The sequence below is a fragment of the Rhinolophus sinicus genome, chromosome 5 (assembly GCF_057876585.1).
Source record: "Rhinolophus sinicus isolate RSI-liver-muscle chromosome 5, RSI-T2T, whole genome shotgun sequence".
Taxonomy (NCBI): Eukaryota; Metazoa; Chordata; class Mammalia; order Chiroptera; family Rhinolophidae; genus Rhinolophus; species Rhinolophus sinicus.
This window is the reverse complement of record NC_142505.1, coordinates 41,549,441-41,574,473: the sequence shown is the minus strand read 5'-3', so window position 1 is coordinate 41,574,473 and position 25,033 is coordinate 41,549,441. Positions and strand designations below refer to the sequence as shown.

At 34.8% G+C, this 25,033-nt stretch overlaps 1 protein-coding gene across 6 annotated transcripts in view; it reads left to right on the top strand.

Moving 5' to 3' along the window:
• Window positions 1–25,033, top strand: part of PPARG (peroxisome proliferator activated receptor gamma) — a 123,452-nt gene that overhangs the window by 20,042 nt on the left and 78,377 nt on the right. For all 6 annotated transcript variants that reach the window (XM_019732688.3, XM_074312974.2, XM_074312973.2 and 3 more), the window contains exon 2: window positions 2,600–2,670. The gene's annotated coding sequence lies outside the window, so the exon portion shown is untranslated. The remainder of the gene's footprint in view (window positions 1–2,599; window positions 2,671–25,033) is intronic.

Genomic DNA, 25,033 nt, shown 5'->3' with positions numbered 1-25,033 from the left:
CTGAATTTAACTGAACAGATGGAGAACATAAAAAGCTATAATCCTTGATATTTATTGGCCCCAGAATGGATCTTGTTTCTACCCTATAATAAAATAAATACTATACTTTATAGTATATTTTATAGTATTTTAGTGTATTTATAGTGTAAATATAATTAATATGAATAATTATATAATTAATAAATATGAATTATAGTTAATAAATATGACAATTATATTTTATTAATATACTATAAATGAGATTTATAGTATATTAATAAAATAAAACATCTAGAAGACAATATGTAAATAAATATAATATATAATGAAAATATAATTACACCAGGGGTGCACAAAAAGTGTATACAAGTGGACACTTTGGTCAACGTTGCTCAAGCAGTAGTTTGCTGTAATCAGAAGTGTCTGGATGCTGATGGCAACCACTTTGAGCACCTGTTATAATTGCAGACGTCAAATGTGACTTGTATTCATCTTTTGTTACTGGTATATATGGAGTACTACGATTTTAATACAGTTTTGCTTTCTTAAAATATGTATACATTTTTTGGCACCCTCTGTATATTATATATAAAATATATTTTAAAAATTTATGTCTGGGAACTATATCTTCTATGGTACAAGGCAGTACTGAACGGATACACAAAGGAAATTATGGATCTTATTCGTAGGAGAGGGTTTTGGGAAAGGGTATAGATTTCTGTCTGCTTCTGAAAGTCTTAGGAGCCGGCCCAGTTTTCTGTTTGATCAAATTCTTAGGGTTACAAGCTAGGAACAGATAGCAGTTTCCAAAAATCTTTATTCTTCCTTCTTCAATTTCATTCCTTCTTAATGAATTCACATGTGTATCAAAGGGACATTTGGATAAGTGTCAGGGAAAACTAATATTATAATCTTAACCTGGAGTCATCATTCTTTAATTTTTCAGGTAGAGATTTTGTTCAAATTTTTAAGTTAACATTCTTTCCTATTGGTTTCACCTATTAAAGTCCTTTTTAGTTGACTTAAATGTAGAAAAGGTCAAAGTGGTAATCCATTCTAGATAAAGTCATATGTTATGCCTGTTAAATATAATGAACAGTTTTGGTATAGAAGCTGCTTTCATTTTGACAACAAATCAGACAGTATTTATATAAATTGTTATGATACAGGTCAGCAGTTAGTCAGAAAACAAAACCTACAGGTCTACAATACTGACAAATTAGCTCTTTCTATAGAAGAATATGTACGTCTCATTCTGAAAACAAATTGGTACTTTATTATTGATATTGAGTCTACATTAAGAGGTTTTCCATTTCCAAACAAAAGTATTAAACAATGCTAGAGGAACAAATAATTAGAACAAATTACATTGGCTATAGTTTATATTCTTTCATACTAGAAAGAACAAAATAGGGAAATGTTTTATATTCATGATTTTATATGTCATGCATGGATAACAGAATAGTTTCTGAAAATTCCAAATTGAAAGGTGTAGATTAAAAAAGAAAAAATTAGAATTTTTTGTAGGTTAGACTGTACAGAACATTGAGTCTGGATATTGGGACTGTTAAGGCCCTGATGATAAAGCTTTTGGCAGGAGATGGCTGTTTTGTCTTTAGGGGATAGACAGCTATTCTAGGAGCCCTGGGCCCTTCATAAGAGCCAAGGATACGTATCGTAAGACCTTTGGCACATTTACTAAGATAATGTGCTCTCTGGGTCTTCCTTTTAAAAATCTGCTTCACATGGAATGTGCTGCATCTACTGTCCCTAAATACTTGTGACACATCATTGTACTTTACCTCAGGCATAACAGCTGTGTGCCATCTAGAATGAGGTTATGTTTTAATATCATCTTTGCCGTGTATAACTTTTGTCAAACATTTGTCTTTTCTTATTAAATTTATTGGGATGACATTCGTTCGTAAAATCATATAGGTTTCAAGTGTACAGTTCTATAATATGTCATCTATAGATCACAGTTTGTGCTCACCACCCAAAGTCAGTTCTCCCTCCATCACCATATATTTGACTCACCTTACCTCTTCAACCTGCCCCCTCCCCTGTTACCTTCTGGTAACCATTAAACTGATGTCTGTGTCTATGAGTTTGTGTTTCTTTGTTTGTCTCATTAATTTGTTGCTTTCGTTTTATATGCCAGTTTTATATGCTACACATGAATGAAATCATATGGTTCTCAACCTTTTCTGCGAAGCAAAATAAGTCAAACATCTATCTTTTGAGGTTATTAATCCTTTTCAGATAAGTATTTCTTAAGTCTGTACAATAATGTAGGTGTCATTATTAGTTTGACGTAAAAGATGGATGAGATAAAGGACCTTAACTCATGATCAGTGACACAACTAGGAAAGTAGGTGAATGAATATGATCCGTTTCTGTGGGAAGATTGTACAGCCCTGTATGATTTGTGAGTCAGTTGGTAGCCTGTTGGTTGCTTCTAGAGAATACAAAAATAAGCTCAGGGAAAGCAAGCGTTCAGCATGAAATCCAACAGAAAACAATTAGCTTATTTGTGCTTGTACACTTTGGCAGCCTAGGTTGTCGAGGGACTTTGATTATATGTGTATATTAAAAATCTTCTTTCTTTTTAATTGTTCAGGTTTGAAAGAAGCCTATTCTAAACCACAGATACACGAGGTCATTTTCTCAATCAAGAGTCACCCTTTAACGGTAGGTAAACTCAGAATTTATTATACTAAATTTGTATTTAAAATTATTTTTTAAAAGAGCATTCAAAGTCTTCATAGTATTTTATTGCAAAATTTCTTAGCTTTTATTTCTTAGCTTTTATTTTGACTATCAGAATACTTTCTACTGTATAGTTTATCAGTCAGTTAAGGGAGAACACAGTAATGTATTTGTCTAAGACAAAGCAAAGATAGGAAAGTGACCTAGAAGTTGAGAAATAACGTAGAAATAAGTCTCAAGTACAAGTATATTATTTTAGGTTATGACACTTATAATTAAATTGAGATAAAAATTAAAATATCTTTCTAGTTCCCTGTAGGCCATGCAGCCATGATTCCTGGTCAAAAAGTAGCTTCAATATCCAGTACTCATGGATATATATTTTATTTGGGGAGGGGGGTTATAATCCAATATACTTACTTATTTTATTGCTCAAATTGTTCCAGCTCCCAGTGGCCAAAGCTGGAATAATTTGAATAATAAATAACTGTAGTATAACCCCCCCAAAATAAAAAATATGTATATGGTTCAATACTGATATAAATAAATGATGAATAAGTAAACAAATGGAAAAAGAAGTTTTCCTTACAGAAGAATTTAAATTAGTAAATGTAAGAGGGAGGTGGGAAATAGCAAATTGCCATTAAAGAACCACAGTAATAATTGCTGCAGGCAAGATGAATAGTAAAATTGGTTAAAGTGTAAGAAGAAGCAGAATATGTACATAACCTCCAAGTATCCCCCCAAATATTTATGAATTACAAAGGGAAAAATAGTATCTTTACAGTGGAGAATCCTGGCAGACACCTCCCTAACCAACTGGTTAAGGTTAACATCAACAGTGATAAGACATATTGAGCTCATATACCCCCTGATAAATTGCCCTGAAAAGAGCATGTCTTGCCTTTGGTAGTCTTCCAAAAAATCCATCATCTCAGTTGAATCATTAGAAAACCTTAGACAAACCTAAAGAGACAGACATTCTACAAAATATTCAACCAGCATTTTTCAACAGTGTCAGAGGCACAAGAGACATGTAAAGACCAAGGACCTATACATGAAATATGTGCAGTGTTTTGTATGTCATTTATACCTCAATAAAGCTGTTTAAAAACAAAACCAAAAACACTGAGGAACTACCAGAGGATTGGAGGAGAACAAGGAGACATGGCAGCTGAATGCAATGTGGGGTCCTAGATTGGATCCCAGAACAGAAAAAGGACATGAGTGGGAAAATTGATGAGATCCAAGTAAAGTAGTTTGTAGTTCTATGTGCCAATGTTAATTCATTGTTTTGGTCACTGTACTATGGTTGGGATACGTAGTGTTACAGTAGGGGAAGCTAGGCGAAGTGTACATGGGCGCTCCCTCTGCTATCTTTGCAACTCTTCCATAAGCCTCAAATGATTTCAAAGTAAAAAGCTCTTTAAAAGTAACATTGGAGTCACTAAATCATCACTCCTATTAGATTGTCACTGATCTATAGAGTAAGTTTGTGTGTGTTTGAAAATTTTGAAACAGAGAGAAGCAGGGGTAGTGTTTTCTTCAAGGATACTCTTTGAGCTGTGTTTCTGAATCCTGTCTCTGCACACTGCCATTCTTACCTCCACAAGTTTGGCCTCCACTTAATAATACTTAGCCAGTTACTTCCGGTCCCCTTAGATGACTTATGAAGGGGAAAATTCCACAAGGCTAGGCCTCCCCTTAGCAAAGGTGTTAGTTGGTGAAAATCGGTGTGCGATTTGAATATTCAAACCAAAACTGTGAAAGTATTTAGATCTCATTAATAATCTCTCGGTCCTCTAGTCTTACCCAGGACATCATTTGAACAAGAACTTAGAATTATTAGTCTTGTATTTGAATGGCGAAGATGGGAGAAGGTCATATTGTTTCTAGATAAAATATCTGGGCCTTCCGTGACTACAAGTCGTAGTAAGGGAACTTGGATTCTCCAAGGAAATCAATAGCAGCATTATGTTTCCTTAGAAAACCAGTTTAAGTTCGCAAAATCTAAAGACACTTAAAATAAAAAAGAACAAGCTCTGAATTCAAGTGTTTGGGCATGAAAAATGAAATGCTAAGTATTGGGAATTCTTCCCTAAAGCTTTTTGTTTTGCCGGCAACTCGATTGTGTGTTCAACCAATTTAGTAAATTACACTAGTTCACAGACTTTAAGTGAAACAAGAAATAGCAGAAGTTGTACCTAGAGCAGTCAAATTCATAGAGACAAAAAGTAGAATGGTGGTTCAAGGGGCTGGGGGAGGGGGAATGAGGTGTTCGTGTTGAATGAGTTTGGGAAGATGAAAAAGTTTTGGAAATGGATGGTGGTGATGGTCACACAACATTGTGAAAGTACTTCATACCACAGAATTATACATTTAAAAATGGTTAAAATGGTAAATTTTTACGTTATGTATATTTTACCACATTTTTTCAAAGTAAAAAAGAAAATAACAGAAGTCTTCAGGAGTTACATTTCACTTCTTTGCTAGGGTGCCAGCTAAAAGGAGAATCTCTGCCTGTGGGTCTTCATCCTTCAGAATCTTTTTTTTTTTTTTTTTAATCTAAAGATTCCCCTGGACATCTTTTACAAACTGGCAGTTTAACTGGCCTCTAAATCATAAATTGTGCTAGTAAAAAGAAACCTGGTACACAGGAAACAGTAGAGCTGGGGTGGTTGGGAGAGTTGTTTGTGGGGTTAATTTATAACTAAGACAAATGAATCTATAAAAAGAAGAAAAGCCCCATAAGAAATATGTTAACTGATGGTAAGGGAGGGAAAAAAAAGGTTTAGATAAAAGATATCTGAACTTGTTTGGTCCCAATGATTTTATGGCTGAGGAATTCAATTATAGGTGTACTGGGTGGAGCAAATCACAATTCTGTAAATTACTAATAGGACACAATGATCTTTATCATTTTCTGTATGTGCTCTCATGCAAAGTTCAGTCCTGCCCTCTGTACATAAACTCTTAGCTAGCTATACTGCTACATATGCACGCAGGGCTTCAGGATTGGAACACAGATAATGTGAAAGGTGGGTAGGTGGTACTTTTACAAATAAGATTAGAAACTAGGGCACATAACGTTTGCTTCTGAATTTTGGCCAATGGTTTTGTTTCATTTTACATTAAAATGTTTTAAGACGTGTTTATTACCGAAAGGCTATGAAAATATTTTTTCAAAAAGACCACAATTAATCACATATAAACTACTAGTCTTACTTCTGCATAGTTTCTTCCAGTTCTTGTCAGCCTGTATATGTTTTCTACTTACTAACAGTTATGGTATATGTAGCATTTTTGCTTCTTTCACTGTTAGATCATATAAATCTTTCTTTGTATCTACCGGACTTTCAGCTCTCTAGTGATGGCAACAAAATAGTCCATCTTAGTGATATCCCATAATTTACTAAGCCAATTTTTAGGTGGTTTCTAGTTTTTTTTTTATTGTTGTAGAATTACTGTGTATTCTTACACCATTACGTAAGTGGATATCTTCATGTGCATATTTCACTTTTTAAAAATCATGTTTGTCATCTAAATTGGTGAAAGAGAAGTTTCTATGTTCTATGAAGGATTTGAGCAACTATATTGCATTATTTTTATGACATTTGATGTTGTCTGAGGATGTAGTAGTAGCAAAATGAGCAAAAACTTATTTCCAAAGCATACGTTTAACTGATTTCTATTATTTTAAATCTATTATCTTTTAGCTTTGGCTTTGTGTGCGTTATAGTGGAATGTGGGTAGAGAGTGAGGGGTTTCACCAATTGTTTAGGTATCAGAATAATATGGGGTTTTTGGTGTTTTTTTGGTTAGGGAAAAAACCCTACTTAATTAATTGCAAAGCATTTGCAGATTATTTCCTAAGGCTGTTCTAAATTTAAATAAAATTTAAAGACTGAGCTGCGGGTGCCTCCTGGCCTTTTAAGTCCACATGCTGCTGGTTGTTACTAGAAAGGAATGACTGCTTTTGATCGTGCAGGTTTAACAAATAGGACTTCCCGAGAGATGGATACAAACCAGGTTTTTAAAAAAAATTAAATGTTTTAGATATTTGAGGGGAATATTAATTTTAGAATAAAGATACAATGATAAGAAAAAATTTAAGATACAAAATTATATGGTTAAAATGTATTACAATAATTAGGAAAAGATTATGGATGATTGTCTTTTCTTTTTATTCTAATCTTTCATTGGGGGTTAAGTTACAGTTAATGAAATGAAATAGAGACTATAGCTTTTAACTACAGTACAGGGTATTACATTTTTTAATATCAAATAAGCAATGTAATAGCAATAAAGATCATTTTAAAGAAAAAATTATAATCTTAACATCCTTATTCAAACTATTTTAATTTGTATAAGTTGCCTTCCAATTCTTAATACATATACACACATTTTTATATGTCTGTGTAGTATTTGATAAACTAAATACATTGCTAGTCCTGACCCTCAATGTCTATAAAATTAAAGGATTGTGATAAATGAATTATAAATTCTCTTTCAATTCAAAAACGTTTTAAAACCTAGCTGTGTCTATACTATATAATATTTTCTGGAAAAATGATGAGTCCATCACAATGGGTACTATCTTTACTGAAAAATTCTGTCGCTTCTGTAAAATGTAGAGGGTTAATTCCTAAATACTAAGCCTGAAAGAAAAGCTTCTGTGATACAGAGACTATGAATTAACAGTTTGTTAAAGTGCATGGTAGGGGGAGGGGCTTAATTATTCGAGATCCTTGAGTAATAACTTAAATAAAGCAGTGTTCTCAAGTAGTAATTGTAATAAAACCTAATGTACAAGAATGTCTGATAAGAGAGGATACGAAAATTACTTTTGATGATTACTTAATTTTCATTTCTAGCCCACACTTTAATTCTTATAACAAAAAAAATTAATCTTTTCATAATTTCTTAATTTTAATTTTTTTATTAACTAACACTATGTAAAGTTATTGATTTGGGCACCTAGCTAAACTAATTAGGAAAAATGTACATGTCTTCATTATCTCCTCTGCCACAATGTTGTTTGCCTTTTTTAAAAATTGCCAACAATATGCTCTATAGTCCTAGCTACAGCATACTTGATTCTTTGTATGTTTCCAGTAACTCATATGTTACAAATAATGTGCATACATTCTACACAGTGTCACGTAGTAAGAGATGAGTAATTGGACTCCACTGTTATTCCATGGAACATAACGTGAAGCAACTGTGATCTCGTTCACGTTTTTCTGGCTCTTTTTTTTTACATTCATGAGCTCCTTGTCCTTCAGACCAGATCCTGTGATCTGAAATCATCTAAATTACTAAAAGTTTGATATTTTTAACCTTTTATACTCCCAGTAGACAGGACATAGGAAATTTAGTGACGTAAACATCTTTAATAATCTTTAAAAGTCATAAGACTTGGTAGCTGGGACAAGAAACAATTAGGAATAAATTTCAGGGAAATACCATAATGGCATAACTTTGTTTTCTTTTGTTAGCAAGCCACATGGCTTTCCTCTCAAACCCAAGGAATACGTAGTATGGTCTCCTTTTATGATTTCAGTTTCATCAACATCATACAAATATATGTTTCCCTAAGTTTACTCACTATAATTTGTGATTGCTATTTTTCTTATCTGTGAAGGAAGTACAGCAGCTCCCACTGGGGAAATACCATGTTAAGTCAATCCTAAAATAAGAAATCTAAGGGAAAGGTCACATCCTAATAACTTGTACAAATCTAAATTCCCATGGAGCTTTAAAATTATTTTGTAGGAGTAGAGTATTAACAATGTGTTATTGAATTTCTTCCAGATAGTGTCGTAAAATTGAGAGCACTTTTGTGTACAGAAGTAACCACTGACGTGTAAATACAATTGACAAGACCTGATTTTTTTAGCAATCTAGTTTGAAAAATCCAGAGAACTCTTGTATGACTAATACACCACAAAATAGTTTTTGTTACTCTCACTGGAAATATAAGGAGTATTACTCAGGAAGTGTTGTAATAATTACATATGAACAGTGAAAATGACTTTCCTATTACTACAGAGATGTTTAATACTCACTGTTTCACCAACACCGACCTCCAATTGTACTTTGGAAGAGTGCTATGTAATTCCAGAGAAAGCTGCTGCTTTGGGAGTCAGGACACCTGGGTTGTAGTCTGTCCTCTTCTGTTAATTGGCAGTCTTTTAAAAACTCTGGACCTCGATTTCCTTATCTTAAGATGTTTATTGTGGAGGTCAACTAAGATCAAATATATAAGGGCTTAGAAAAATGTTACAGCATCATGTATCTTTAAGGGATTACTATAATCATTGCCTTTAATTTTACCCAAATGAAAACGTCAGAATAGACAGAGGACAAGTAACTTACTGTCTCCCATGCAAGCTAAAATTCACCGAGACACCCTAACAGTGGTCCACTCACTGCGCTAAAGCTGTTCTGTCATTCTGAGTACCCAGGTATTCACATTTTGCCATCAGGATAGATCTTTTCCTAGCACATACTAATCTATTTTTGAAGATGTTGTTGGAAATGTGTCTCGAATGTTTGTTTGTTTGTTTATTTATTTATTTGTTTGTTTGTTTGTTTATTGCTTTAGAGAAATGTACATCTTTATTCCTTAGACTCTACTTTCTTATTACCAATTAAAGCAGAGTGAATGTGTTTTTTGCCTTTTGGACCTATTGCTATTTATTTTCTTAATGGTGATAATGTGTTTTTGGTAATTTAAGGATTTATAGGACCGTACCTGAGTGGCTTCCTGTTGGGATTCAATCTGTAGCAAGACATTTATCGAAATTCATTAGCTATTTCTGCACTTAGTGATTTCAGTTTCAGACCCCACAATAATATATTGCCACCTAATAAGAAACACAGAAGGCGAAGGCTAGAATAGCATTTGTACTGAGATTTTTTTGGCTCCTATTTGTATGTTACTTATTAAACAAGTATTCATTGAACTACCTTTATAGATCCAGCAGTGTTCTGGACAAAATAGAATTATGAGTTATTCTTGCTCACAGTCTTGTGTCAAAGACAATACTTACACGTACCACTTGAAATAATTAAATACTAGAGCTGGGCAATGGGTGATTGAGGAAAAAACATGTCAGAAAAGTGCACAGAAGAAGACACACATGCAGAGCTGGAATCATCAATAGTTGTTTCATGGGTGGTTGCCCCCTGAACCCTGAAAGTAAGGATATGGAGGCATGCAAAGGAAGACGATGGAAATTTTAAATATAAGGAGCATCCTGGGGAAAGAATTTGAAGATATCAGTGGGCATGTCATACTCTAGAATCAGTGGGAAGTTCACATAGGGAAAGGATATGGGCTAAATTTGGATACGAAGGCGAGAGTGAGGAACTTGGACTTTGTCTAGAAGGCATTGGGCAACTTAAAGATTTGGGGATAGGGAAATGGTATGACAAATGCAGCTCTGTTCAGAAGGGACAAGTGAAAGATATTTTGATAACAAGATTTGGTGACTGAATGAAAGCTAAAAAAAGTGAAAGAAAAAGAAGAATCAAAAATGAATTTTTGGTTGATATATGATGTGATAGAGGTATTAAATGAAATATAGAAGAGAGACCGTTTGGGGAGAAGAAAGATGCGTTTGATTTTAGACTTGTTGAATGGAAGTGAAGATGGAATCTCTCAGTAGAAATATCCTAGAGAACTGTGAAGATATGGGACCAAACTTTGTTTCAGAGGTCAGAACTAGACGTGGATTAGAGTGTCATTAGCATAGAGTGAAGAATGTATTGAAAGCTGAGGTCTTAAGAAACAACACATAGGTAAAGTTTAAAAGAGGAAGATAAATCTATTTTTAATACTTTGAGGAACCTCCATATTGTATTCCAGAGTGACTTTACATTCCCACCAACGGTGCACAAGTGTTCTGTTTTTCCCAAATCCTCGCCCACACTTGTTATCTCTTGTGTTCCTTTTTTTTTTTTTTTAATTTTATTGGGGAATATTAGGGAACAGTGTGTTTCTCCAGGGCCCATCAGCTCCAAGTCATCCTTCAATCAAGTTGTGGAGGGCACAGCTCAGCTCCAAGTCCAGTCGCCGTTTTCAATCTTTAGTTGCAGGGGGCGCAGCCCACCATCCCATGTGGGAATTGAACCGGCAACCTTTTTGTTGCGATCTCACGCTCTAACAAACAGCCATCTAGCCGGCCCTCTGGAAGCTCAGCGGCAGCTCTGTGGAGGGTGCAGCTCACTGGCCCATGTGGGAATTGAACCAGCAACCCTGTCATTCAGAGCTTGCACTCTAACCAACTGAGCTATCCGGCCGCCCCTCTTGTGGTCTTGATGACAGGCATTCTAACAGGTAACATCTCATTGTGGTTTTTATTTGCATTTCCCTGATGATTAGTGATGTTGAGCTACTTTTCATGTACTTGTTGGCCATTTGGATGTCTTCTTTGGGGAAAATGTCTATTTAGTTCCTCTGCCCATTTTTTGAAATGAATTGTTTGTTTTTTGTTGTTATTATTGAGTTGTGTGAGTCCTTTATATATTGTATATTAATTTCTTATCTAACATGATTGGAAAGAATTTTCTCCCATTCTGTAGGTTGCCTTTTCATTTTGTTAATTGTTTCTTTTAGTGGTTGGAATAATTAAGTTCTAGTCTCTTAGCAAGTTTAATGATTATAATACAATATTGTTGTCTGTATATACTATACTGTGCATCTCTCTGGAGCTTATTTACTATCCATTTCAAGTTTATACCCTTAAATGACATCTGTCCTATTCCCCCACCCACTGATAACCACCATTTTACATACTCTCTCTTTTTTTTTTTTTTTTTTTTTTACAAGTTTGGCTTTCTTAGATTCCACATGTAAGTGAGACCATAAAGTACTTGACTTTCTCTGTTCGACTTATCTCACTTAGCATAATATGCTCAAGGTCCATCCATGTTGTCCCAAGTAGCAGGGTGTCCCTTTTTCTCATGGCTGAATAATATTTCATGTGTATGGGGGTGTGTGTGTGTGTTACTGAAAAATTATAAAATGACAATGAAAAGTCAAGAAGAATAAAAAAAGGAGTAAGGCCATTAACAGTTACAAGGAGGAGATAATTGTTTGAGATTATAGCTTAAATATAATGGTAGAAATGGATACACATATATCAAGGAGATTAAAAGGTAATAGGTAGTTTTCCATCTTTTGTTAATGGAGGAATGATGTTGATTTTAGACAGAGAATTTTGGCCATGACTAGAATAGTTGAGTCAACTGGGAAGAGTGCAAATCAATGGAGAAGGAGGAAATATGGGGGTGAGGTCTCAGATCAACATTAAAAAGAGACAGACCCTCTAAGGAAAAACTGCTTCCCCTAAGTTTGGAAGAATGGTGATGAAATTAATGTGATGATTGTCCCAGTGGAGATTTAAATGAGTAAATGAGTAAGGTGTCAGACAAGCATAGATTTATGAAAGCATTAGTTGTAATGATACCTCCAAAGATATCTTACTTGGAAGAAAGCTCATAGAAATAAAGACATGGCAGGTAAATGACCTTAATCAAGTCACTTTCCTTCTTCCAGTCTCAGTTTTCCTGTACATTAGACAAATTAGGTTAGGTTAGACAAATTGATCTTTAAGGACCCTTCCAATACTTAATTTTCTAAGCGTGCACAGATATGGCAATCATATATCTTTATATATCAAAGGAACTTGAAGGAATCACTAAAATCAGAGATACAAAGGAAATTTTTAGAATTTAAGTCCACAAGTCAGAGTTTCTGGATGTACCCTATTTCCCCCTTATTAAAAATTATTAAAATGTCTAAATGTATTGCTAACTGTAAACTCTCTTGAAGGCAAGGACTGAGTCCTATGCTCTTATGTGTTCTCAGCGTGGAGCATAATGCCAGATTCACAGTAACTACTCAATAAATAGTAAATGAATGAAAGTTGAATTGCAAAATAGAATGTCACCAATAAAGAGGCTTTGTATAGTATTCTTCCCATTCTTTTTCTCCTCTTTAATCTCTCTTCTCATTCTCTTCCATGACAATTCAGGGACATGTTAATTTTGTTAAATTAGTCATTTTTCATGTACTGCCTTGTTTTGTAGTAATTGTGTTTTATTTAGTTACAATGGTAATTTTTTGGTAAAAAAAAAAAAGGAACTAAATTTGTGAAATTGATTGACACTTAACGGAAATCTTATGATTTTTTTAAAATCCTGTTACTACAAATCTTTTGTAGTAACTTAAAAGTTAATTAGTATTCTAGCTTCCCTTCTTTTGTTGGTTTAAATGTTACCAAGAATATCTCCTTTACAAAAAGGAATTGTGTCTTACATTATGGAGGAAAAATGATTTAGAAAAAAATCCAGAAATCTATTTGTGAACAAATTGAGTGATGCTGGTGTAAGAAAAAAAAAAAATAAAGCCACAAGAAGTCATCCCAAATTTAGTAACACTTCCTATCTTAAACACATGATTTCAGTTGTCCCTGGGCTAGCTAAAGGTTACAAAATGTCACATAATACCATGTACTTCCTTATGGGTTCTTGCTACCTCCCCCTCACCCCCAAATATGGTAGATGGAGTTATAAAAACCCTGCAGGGTGACAATATAGTTTATTACACTGTTAGTTAGCAGTATTCTGCCAAAATGAGCTGAGAACTAGAGGAAATGGACTTAAATTTACAGCAGTCCAGTCATATAGAACATGCTTTTTCCAGACCGCTCAAACAGCAAGCCAATTTGTAACTTGAATGCTTTGTACAGTGGAAAAGTTACAGCTGTTACAAAATCAACAGATACATCTCTGGTTAATGTTCTTAAATGAGAAAATTAACTGCAGGAATATTTTCCCAACTACATGTTTTTTATATACTTTATACCAATTTCCAGAATATAATCCATTTTGCTTAGTTCTATTTTGGGAGGTACTGATTCTTCTCATCTTTCTGATGAGGAAATACAGCCAGAGTTGACATTTCATTGTCAGCTGACTTTATCTTCAGTGATCTGGTCTTCAGTGATCTGGTCGTAGAAGATGTCTTTGTTTCTCATTTCGTTACCAAGCTTCAATCTTACAGATTGTCGTTGGTCTTCCCTTTCCCTAAGGTAGAATATTTGTTTACAAGAGATACAAAGAAATGCAGGTTTTAGTTAAGTGCTGTTTGATTCTTAGGTAGAAAGTAAAATATTGGGCTGGAGAACCAAGTATCCAAAAGCTGAATGAATATTCAGTGGAAGCTGCACATTTATTCTGGGTTTTCAGTCAAAATAGTAGCATAGTTTATGGAATTAGCCATCCTGTGAAAATATGGACTTGAAGGAAGAGGGTGCTTGATTTTTTTTTTCCCTTAAAAGTTCATTCAATTTTAAGTATTTGTCTATTTTTTCAAAATATGCACTGTCACAGAATTATTTTAAGAGACTGACCAATTTACTATGATATACATACAAGTTATATTCTCATTTAAAATCTGAGAGGTAGGGTGAAAAAGAATCAAGTGGTAAAAGAGAAGGAAACTGGGTGTTTTAATCCAATTCGCTTCTTCCTTTTTGAACTACTATTGATTTTATTTTAGCTTGACCACAGGCAGTGTCACCGCTCTGTTACAATCTTCCGCACTTAGAAAGTTAGAACCACCTATAAATCAGCAGTCTGAGTGGAATCTTGGCAGATGAGGTCTCAGGAAACAAGCATTTTGTTTATATTCAGATAACTTGAGAGCCTGGCCTCTGGGCATTCAGTAAGAAGTCCATGAAAGCGAAGCCTGAAGAACAAAATGTTTATTAGGAATAGATGTCACCTTTCTCCAGTCAGAGGTTTCATTCCACGCAGCCTGAGAAAAACTAAGGACACTGTCTCTTTTGACTTACTTGGCAAGTTTTTTTAAAGAGAGTCAGGAGCCCAAATCAAAAGCAAATGAAGACCACAGCAGAGAATGTAAGGTGACAGCTGGCATGGATGCTTTTTTGGCCCTGTTGAGAAAGGGCTCAGACCCAAAGTCTGAAGAGGTAGGAAGAGTGATACTTGTTCCACAGTACAGTTGAGTTATATTTGGGAAAGTCCTTTGAAACATATATTCATGTCACAGAAGAGGTGTTAAAATTCCAAGGATTTTCAGCCACAAATGCCACTTGCATCCATGAGAACCACTCATCAAGTTGAAAAACAAAGTAAACAAATTAAACAATTAAAAATAGTATCTAAATGGTGCTGGCAAGCTCTATTTTTATTTGCAAAGCCTGTGTACTGTAAGGTAAAAGCTGCAAGAAATAGTATTAAGTTCCACTCTTAGAACCTACTGTGTAGAACAGTCGTGCTCTAACTTTTCTCTCCAGGATTCTGATAATCATTTAATCACTTATCACCTCCACTAGAAGGAGATAAAAAGGATAATAAGAAACGAGAATATTTAGATTTGTTTTTCAGTTATCCTTGAGGCCTTTAACATTCATTACTAAGGATGATTAATAATTAACTTGAACCATAGAATTAGAGTTTGTACGGCTTGGTAGGTGTAAACCAGTTATGGGGACCTCCATAATTCCAAAATAAACAGGTAGTTGGTGATTAGTCATACACTTATTACATGTATTACTGCGAATTCTTGAAGTCCCTGATTGTGGAGCTAGTTTGCCTACTAAAGCAATTATTGTGTATTTTATATCTCTATTAGGTTTAGATGTCCAACTGGTAAATAGCAAGCTGCCTATCTTCTTTCACTGTTTTTTTTTTTCCATTGTGGCAAAATATATGTAATAGAAAATTTGACATTTTAACCATTTTTAAGCGTACAATTCTGTGACATTAGTTTTATTCATAGTGTTATGCAACCATCAGCCCTATCTATATCCAAAACTTTGTCGTTACCCCAAACAGAAACTCTGCCCGTTAAACAACTCCCCATCACCCACCTCTGCCCCCCACCCCCGTGGCTAGCTCTAGTCTGCTTTCTGTCTCTATGAATCTGCCTATTCCGTTTATTTCATATAAGTGGGATCATAGTATAGCCATCCTAGTAGGTGGGAAGTGGTATCTCATTGTGGTTTTGATTTGCATTTCTCTGATGACTAATGATGTTGAGCATCTTTTCACATGCTTGTCGGACATCGTATATGTCCTTGGAGAAATGCTTATTCAAGTCTTTTGCCCATTTTTTAAGTTGGCTGTTGGCCTTTTGCCTTTTTATTGTTCTTCACTCACTCTTAATTCACGTTCTCACATACTTCTCTATATAACAAAAAAGATAACTTCATTTGAGCCCAGGGAAATGCTTTCTATCAGCCTTTCATTGCCACATACATTGACTTAAGGTCAAATGCTTTTCATCCTGTTGCCAAAATCAATACCTGAGAATCTGTCTGTCTTCAAATGAAAGAATTTTTCTGGATGCCTTGATGCTGTGGAATTCCTTGCGTTCTCTCCCAAATCGCAGTTTAACGAGCCCAGGTGCAAGGTATGATTCATTACAAAGTACTCTGGAAAATAAACATTCATTTTCTTAGAATGATGAAATTTTAGACCTGGAAGAGACCATCTCTTTCTCAAAGTGGGATCCACAGATTCTTAGGGATCCACAAATATATTCTTAAGGTCTGAGAGTTTAAAATTGAAAAATCATGTGTTTTTATATCAATGTAATCTAAAAGGTGATTATAAAGCCAAAATGTCACAATTCAAGGACATTTTAATGGCTTCTTATATCAGTTTTCTCAACCTGGGGTTACAGAACCTCTGGGGAGTGTAAAGACACAACGTTGGCAGGTCTGCAGGATTTTTGTCTTCCTTTTAAAGGGACTCATATGCTTTTAAAGGGAACTGGAAGACACTCTGGTCAAATCCAACTCCTCTCCTTTTACAAAGGAGACCTAGAGAAGTTAAGTAGCTTCCCAGAACAACACAGAAAATTCACAAAACCAACCAAAACTAAAACTCAAGTCTTCCAAGGCTTTAGTCAGTGTCCTTCGTGCTAGTGTGGGCATTCTGCAGGGGTCATGTCTTCATGGAGTTTATAATGTAGTGGAGAAAGCAGAAAATGAACAAGTACGACTAACTGAAATGAGTGCTGTGATGGGGATGTAATGTACCACATGGAAATATAGTCAGTCACATTGTGACAGCGTGGAACGGTGTCAGGTGGTTGCTGGGCTTATCATGGTGATCACTTCTGTAATACAGGGAATGTAATCAATAATGTGGTAATGACGCTGCATAGTGCCAGGTGGGTCCTGTTGAATAACTATGATGTACACCTGAAACTAATATAATATTGTACGTTAGCTATATTTTCATGAAAATCTTAAAAATAAATAAATAAATCTAAAAACAGTTTGTTTGTTTTTTTAAAAAAATATAAATAAAATGAGTGCTGTGAAGGAGGAAAAGAGTAATATAAGTTGCAGAGAATGAGAAGCCATGATAGGGTGATTTAACCTCCTCTGAGGGTTTGGGGAAGTGATTTTTTTTGCTGACCCTCAAAGAGAGAATAGGAGTTAGCTGAAGGGAGCTGTGAGGTGAACGATGCTACAGAGGAAATAACGCATGGAGGCTCTGAGGTGGGAAAAAGCATTAAAAATACTTACTGATTTAAACGGAGAAAAGGAATGGGAGGAGGCTCCACATTATTTCAGGTTGGATTTAAGACAATCAGAAGTCAATATACTGCTGGTATGTGGTGATGCTGGGATTCTAGCTTGAGTTGATCTAAATATAAGGCCAATGTTCTTTCCATTTAAACCTCTATTCCTCACTGGAAGTCAGGAGACCTATATTCTAGCTCCTGCTGTGTCCTCTAACTATATAACCTTGGCTAAATCACCTACTAGGCTACTGTAAAGCAGATAATTTGTTTGCCCTCACTGTCCCCCAGGCATACTTTTGCTCCTTTCCCTTCCCTCCAATGTGCTATTCTTCCTCTCCATGTGTGCATTCATTCAATCGTTAATCAGTTCATCAGTTAGCCAGACAATGGTCTTTATTCTGACAATAATAGTTACTGAGGTTCTGTGACATAGATAAGAAAGTGACATAGATGCATGGTCACTGTCTTTCAGGAGGCCATGCTCTGGTAGTCTCTACGTATTGCTCACTATAGAAACTCCTGCTGAAATCCCATTTCTTACATGGAGCATTTCCATGAATCATCCCATTTTGACATGCTCTTCAGAGTTCTCTGTGAAACTTAGTCATTTTTCATTTATTTGGCAACTAACCAAATGCTACCTTGTGACATCTCTTCTGTCATTGGCTGGAATTCCTATTCAAATCATGAATCATTACTTTTCACCTCTTTGCAGCTTGTTTTCCAACAAGATATAAATTCCTTAAGGGCAGGCTGACACTGCTCTGTATTTCCCACAGTGCCTTATAAACAGAAAAGTTTTTTGACGGCTTTCTTTCATCATATGTTTGTTGATTTCTGTTAAATTTTTAAGTTCAGATTTTACATCCTGTTCAAATGCTCTTGGCCATGTTGTACAGTTTCCCTGAGCCTCAGATTTCAATAAAATGGAAAGAATTCCAACCTCTCAAGACTAAATAAATAATATACGTAAAAATGCATTGTATACTTTTTAAAAGACTAAACACTATTACTGTGTATTTTATATTTTGTGGTGAAAGTCACCCTATTCTGGATTCTTTTAATAGATCCTTCATGTCCCCACATTTACTTCAGCTGTTCACTTGCTCTGCTTTCATCTCTATCATCCTACCATATTGCTCTTTATAGTGTAACGTATTTATTCCCTCTAAGTTTGTTTCTAATTTTTTTTCTCCTTCATTTTGTGTATTCCCGAATCTTAGTCTTATTTATGGCTGTGGACGTACATGGTGTGAACTGTCATCAGACACCTGTTCTGATGGGTCACAGGTCCATCGGTTTGATGGGTCCATCATACCACAAAAGTGGGAGTAAGAGAAATTATTGTTTCTTGTCTTTCAAGGTGGCTTAATCCACTCATTTGTAGTTTCAGGTTGCTATAAAGGGTTCGTTGTTAGGAATCTGATGTTGAGGTGTATTTTAATCTAGATGAAAGCTCTGTATACTCTCCAAAGCATATGTTAGAACTGGTACTATCAAAGCCCTTATTGCCTAGTCGTGTTTAGGGAACCTTGGCAGTCTTAGTAATAAAACCCCAAAACAATCATTTCAACAGCTAAGTCATATGATTAAGACTTTCAAGTGGTAAGAATTTACTGAATTGAATTATTCTGGTGTTTGGTACTTTTGGCTCTTTGGTTCATTGTAACTATCAGACCAAGCTTTATTTGACTCCCTTCACTGAAATAGCTTTTTAGATTATTTTTAAAAATACCTTTAATAGGATCATTGTTTTCTCTAGCCTTTCTGCAATGTGGTTTCTATGTGGCTAATGTCTCTCACTTTTTGGAAGCCTTGAAGTAAAGATATTGACTATTGTTATTGTTATTTATGTTGAAAGATATTAAAATGAGATTTGTAATCCAAATGGGCATTGCTTACTTCACATCTGGTTGCTTGAAAAGTGGCCAGATGCAATAATTCTTAATGCAAGACAGCCTAGGGCAAAACCGTTGCAATTCCCACCCTCCTTTGCAAAACAACTGCCCTGTGTGAACCTTTACCATTAAAAAAAAAAAAAGGAAAATTTGCTTCATTTCATTTAATTATGGATGTCCAACAAAAGTGTTAATATGATTCCTACATTCCTGAGCTAACAACCATTAGAAATGGAAGGCAAAATGAAAAAGAAAAAAAAATCTATGGCAGCATTGACCTAGTTTCTAGTTGCCAGGACCAAGACATCATTCCTCTCCTCTCTTAAATCTCATTTTGCTTAATTTTAAAGTGATTATATGTCCCTGTTACCTGTGACAGTCTCAGTTTATGCCTGTTGTCAAAGCATAATTTTTAATATTTTCGTCTTTCATTCCTAAAAGTGTCCTACTTTGAGTAGGACGTATACGGTCATCTTGTTTAATCCCTCAGAGACACTGATCAGGAGGGGTAAGAAGTGAGAATGATGAGAACATTAATAAAGGGAAAATGGTATTCAGGAGGAGGCAGTGCTGGAACCAAAAGGCTACTGATCAGAATTCTCAGTAAATATATACAAGCTGAGCTGGAAATTGGTCTGTGAATACATCCTGAACATCACAAGATCCACCAGATTAATGCTCGTTGCTCTTGGGGAGTGGGGAGAGGCGGGGGACAGTAACCGGGTCAGAAGTTTGTGGTCTCTTTTATGCGATACTAACGTTAAGCTTCCTGTCTGAGGTTTTCCATTGTGTGAGTCTTTCACCTCTTGATGCTCTTTAAGGACTAGTGATGCTGATATCTCATAGAAACACTTAAGAGAGAGAAAAAAAAAAAGATGGGAGATAATAGTTCTTTAGAAAAATGGAAACACCATTATTCTTGATAACTTTCCTTTTCTTTGAAAAGCTATAAACATCTCTTCCATTTACCTTAATAATCTACTCAGCAATTTAATGTTATCAACTGTAGAAGGCTGGCTTGATATCTCTTTTAAAGAATCCTCCATATTTGATGGCTAACTTTTTAATACTCAAGTTTTGCAGTGTCTTTATTTTATTTAAAGTAACTTTTTAAATTCTAAGAGTAATAGCTAGTATTGAAAAAGATGCAGGAAAATCTAAAGCAAAAAATAATCACTCATAATCCCATCACCCAGAAATGACTAATGTTAGCACTATCTAGCATATTTCCTTTCAACTTGCTTACACATATATATTTTTCAATGTTTATTCAATGAAGCTCTTGCATTATAACCTTAAGGAAAATGGTTTTAGTGTTCTGGTAGCAATAGGAAAATAATATGGTACATTTGCACAGAGCTTTAAAATGTGTAAAGTTCTTTCATATAGAAACATATTTAATCCTAATAATAGCCCTGTACAGCAGGGCAGATATTACATCCCATTTTACATATGGGGAAATGGAAGCCCAGAAATGCTCCGTGAGCCACCCAAAGACATTGGCAAGTAGTAGAACCTTTATTAGAACCCTATGTTCCTTCACAGTCCAAGACTCTTGCTATGTATAACTTAAGGAAGTAATTATATGAGAACTTTCAAGTACCAAAAACAAAATCAAGTCTAAAGAACTAATTATGAGAAACCAATTCTTCAAATGGGAAAAGAAAGTAAGGAAGAGGAATATTGTATTTGAATAATGTTCTTTAAGAGTTTATAGGGGCATTATTCAAAGAATGATAATCATCTTTCTTGGAACCTCTTCTGAAAGTAAAACAAGGGGGCTGAGCTTCTTGTGGACATTTAAGTTTAGGGTAGGGTACTTTCCTGAAGGCCTTCGAAAAGATACTATACCATCTGTTTGGAATTAACAATCAATCAAGTCTTGAATACCTGATACTGTAGTAAGAAGAATAAATGAAATAAAAGGCATACCCTCTTATGTTTTCATAGGATTTAATATATCTGGAGAAATTAAACAAACATATAAGAAACAATTTAGGTGTAAAATACGTGGCATTGACTCTGTACAATGAACTATTAGGGGTAAGAACTAATGAATTGACATTCAAAGACCATTTACTTTGCACGAATCAAGAAAAACATATTACGTGTTATAGCATAAATAAGATCAGGAAGCCAGAAACAAGTCCTGATGGATGGCAGAAAATAGGAAAACACACATTCATTCACATGTTAATGCATCCACTCAACATTTATTGAGCACCTTCTACATACCACAGGTACAAAGGAGTGAGTAGATATATCCTTTTGAATAGATCTTAAGTTCCTACATGTTAGGAAATAGTGAACAATAAAATGGGTGAGTGGGTGGGTGTGCAGGCAGATTATAGCAATAATATTCTTAATCAATTCGGAGGTTAGACATGACTGTGATTAGGGACAAGCGTTTATAATAGATGAGCCCTTAACACTTAAAATTCATTGAATGGACATGCCAAAAGAAGATGTTATAAATCATCTTATCTATTCTCCTTTCCTTATCTCCTCTTTAAATATGGGAAATTAAGACCAGAGCCATTGTGACTTGCTTAAGATTATAAACAGAGTTAGTGGCAGAACTGAAGATTGAAACCTGGTCTTCAACTTTTTTGCAGTTATACCATTCTGCCTCTTGACTCTTGAATTTAGCTAAAACATTTTTTCCTTCTTCCTTATGCCAATTTTAAATACCAGATCTTGGATCCTAAATTAAAGGTTTGGACTCTAATCATTATTCAGTCATAGGTAGAAAATCAGGATTTAGAGAATGAATCTGTTCCAGGTCTCAATGTCAGTGGATGTCTCATTTATAAAATGACCAAAGGCTTAATAAGATTAACAATATATAACTTGGAATAAATGTTTTGTAGCCATGGCAGTTAAGAGCCTGTGTTTTAGACCCAGCTCTGTCACTAACTGGTTATGTAATTTTGCACAAGGCATGTCACCTCTATTTATTTATAAAAAATGAGAGAATTAGAAAGTCTTTAAAGTTTGGTTCAGTTATTTTATATAGCGATATCTTATTACTTAAGTAAAGCACAGACTTCCCTTAAGGAAAAAATTTCTTAAGATTCTCAGTGTTCACATAATTTTTATTATAATATAATTTAAATATGTACAAAACTAGCTATTATATAAGCTTTTTATGCTTGTATCTCTTACATACAATCAAAACAAATTAAATAACAAGTTACAAGACCCTTAACATTCAAATTAACAGTTCAAAATGGAAATGACAGCTGTGACACATGCTTTTTGAGGTTCTACACCCTGTGCTACTCAATGCCACATATGATTCAATTCTCTCTTGACTTTTCTCTTGTTGAACTCTTCTGTGAAACAGTGTTTCCTACAGCATTACTGGGTGTTATTTGGCTTTCACCCAACTCAAATGATACATTTACATATTAAAAGTCTGCCTTTGTCCTCCTATCATTAATCCTGGACAAATAAAGTAGTAATACTGGGCACCAATGAAATCATAAATACAAACTGTGGTGCTGAACCTGCCTGTAAGTTTTCAGTTATAAAATCATCCAGATATCCAGATAATCTAAAAAATAAATATTTGTAATTTTTATATCATTAAAATGAAAGAAAATTTGAAAATACAGAATTAAAAACGTTTTATCAAAAATTGGAAACAACTGAAGTGTCCTTCAATAGATAATTGGATAAAGAACATGTGGTACATATATGCAATTGAACATTACTCCGCCATAAGGAAAGATGAAATACTGCCTTTGGCGACTACATAGAGCCATGGATCTTGAGATTATCATGCTAAGTTAAATCAGACAGAAAAAGTTGAGAACCATATGATTTCACTTATAGGTGAAATATAAAACTGAAAGCAACAAAGGAACAAGACAAACAAACAAACAAAAACTCATAGACACAGACAACAGTTCAGTGTTTTCCAGAGGGTAAGGGGGGAGGGGCAGGAGAGGATAAAGGGGGTCAAATATATGTTGATGGAAGGAGATTTGACTTTGAGTGCTGACCACACAAGGCAATATATAGATGATGTGTTATAGAATCGTATGTACACTACAAACCTAAATGATTTTATTAACCAATGTCACCTCAATAAATTTAATTTAAAAAATTGGAAACAATTTAAATGTGCATCAACTGAATAATAAACAAAATATGGTATAGTCATACACAGCTTAGCCTAGATTATTCAGCAATAAAAAGAAGTTTACTATTGATACATGCTATAGTATGGATGAACCTAAAAGATAGTATGATAAATAATAATTTATAATTATTTATAATAAAATTATAATAAATTTATAATAATTTATAATAAAATATATTACATATATTGTGTAATTCCACTTATATGAAATGTCCAGTAAAAGCAAATCTATAAAGACAGAAATGTGGATTAGTGGTTGCCGGGATTGGGGGTGGGAACTGGGATTGATTGTAAATCAGCATGGGAGATGTTATTGAGTGATGAGAATGTTCTAAAACTGATTTACGGTGATCAGTTTTGTAAATCTAAAACTGATTTACAAAACTTGGTAAATTTACTAAAATTAATTGAATTGTATGCTTGAAATGAACTTTATGATGCGTAAAATATACCTCAAGAAAGTTGTGGAAAAAAGTTTTATACAGCTTTTGTTCTAGGACTTTCTAAGAATATATATCTATAGATATCCCTCCCACATACTAAAGAGACCAGTTGAAAAAAATACTGCTTTAGTAGAACCAGAAAGAGGGTCCAGTAATTAGGATATCATGGATTCTAGCTTTGACTTTGTCATTAACTCAATATTATCATAGGCAAGGTCTCGGGCAAGTCACTGCAACTCTTTGTGCCTTGGTTTCCCCATCTGTAAGTGAAGAGGGGGTTAGATTAAATGTTCTTTAAGACTTCCTGCAGCTATGACAATCTCATCTTCACATTTCTGTGAATACCACGCTCTTTCTCAGTGCCCCGTTTATTCCCTCACCTCCAAATGCTCTTTTTGTTTGTTTCAGGTGTACAAAACAATGTCCTAGTCAGACATTTATGCCCCTTACAAAGTGATATCCCCCGCCCCCAGACTACTACCCCTCTGACATTGTATATACAGCTGTTACAATTCCACTGACCCTATTCCTTATGCTGTACTCTACATCCTGTGACTATACATACATATATAGCTGACATTCATTATTATTCAGCTTCAGCTTCAGGCACCTACACCATCCATGAAGTGGTCTCCCTAATAAGACAAGTGCTCTTTTCAAAGCCCCTTTCATCAACTTGGGATATTGCTTGTCTCATTGACTCTTGGTCACTAAAACTTCCTGACCTTAATGCTTAGGTCTTTCAAGTACACAGTTCCCAAAATATTTATTTGAAAGTTCCATACTAGACTGAATGGCGTTATCATTCATTAATCTCCCAGAGGCTATGTCCTGATCCTCTGTAACTCTCTTATGGAAGCTCTCCCATAGATAACAATACACTTCCCCTTCAGGCAGTACATGAAAGAAACAATAGAGGATACAATGGAATCCTATAAAATTACACAGAATGAGAATCTGGCCCATTGTTTTCTCCTGCTGCCTAAGGAAGAAGTTGTACTCTTTGGATCCCCATAAAGATTTTGGCTTGTCCACCTCCTCAGATTCCCAAGTAACAATTAGGCAATCTGGCCTTCTTCCCACTTCTCATTTCAATGTGTAGGATACTTGTCAGCTTGCCCAGAATGACTTTAGGCATTTTGAACTATCCATCTGACTGTATGCAATAGATAAATAAAAACATAGTTAGAAGGAAGACTGACTTAAGACTATTTTTATTGGGGGAGCACATATTTTAGAATTGAAAAAGTTATTTCTTGTCTGTCTTCATGTTTTAGTCTTC